The sequence below is a fragment of the Trypanosoma conorhini genome, assembly GCF_003719485.1.
Source record: "Trypanosoma conorhini strain 025E chromosome Unknown Tco_14.4_contig_01414, whole genome shotgun sequence".
Lineage (NCBI taxonomy): Eukaryota > Euglenozoa > Kinetoplastea > Trypanosomatida > Trypanosomatidae > Trypanosoma > Trypanosoma conorhini.
The window spans coordinates 1-555 of NW_021705512.1; the positions used below are offsets into that span (position 1 = coordinate 1).

At 47.4% G+C, this 555-nt stretch overlaps 1 pseudogene; it reads right to left on the bottom strand.

Annotated features, from left to right (window-relative positions):
- Nucleotides 1-426: 426 nt before the first annotated feature.
- Tco025E_10017 (glyceraldehyde-3-phosphate dehydrogenase) lies at nt 427-554 on the bottom strand (annotated as a pseudogene).
- Nucleotide 555: the final 1 nt, after the last annotated feature.

The following is a 555-nucleotide window of genomic DNA, read 5'->3' on the forward strand; positions in this document are numbered from 1 at the left end:
CGATTATAACAGCAAAGAGGTAACGAAGGCACACAGAAAAAAAAGCACACACGCACAAGGGTAGAAAATCTCCCGCCACGAGTTACCTCAAACCTCATTACCAGCAGACAATAATATATCCCTACAAACCCTTATTCACCGGATGCTGCAACATCACATCGCCCAGCTTTATACAATAAAATTACCGGTTGAATTCAGAAAAAAAAACATCGTCCTAAATAGTTGTTCGAATTCCACTCCTCTTTTGAAAGAAAAGAAAAACATTTTTATTTTTATTTTTATTCCTTTTTCTGCAACTTTTTATTTGCCGTGGGCCCCGCGTCGATTAGGCTGGGGCAGCGCCTGCACAGGAACTCGCGCGACACGCATTGTACGTTTACCGGCTTCCTATTTGCAGCGACCAGGACTCTAGTCACCGCCCACTCTACAACTTAGCCGCGCGATCCTTCGACGCGATGTGGCGGACGAGGTCCACCACGCGGTGGGAGTACCCCCACTCGTTGTCGTACCACGACACAATCTTGAAGAAGCGGCGCTCGTGGCAGATTGTTCTGC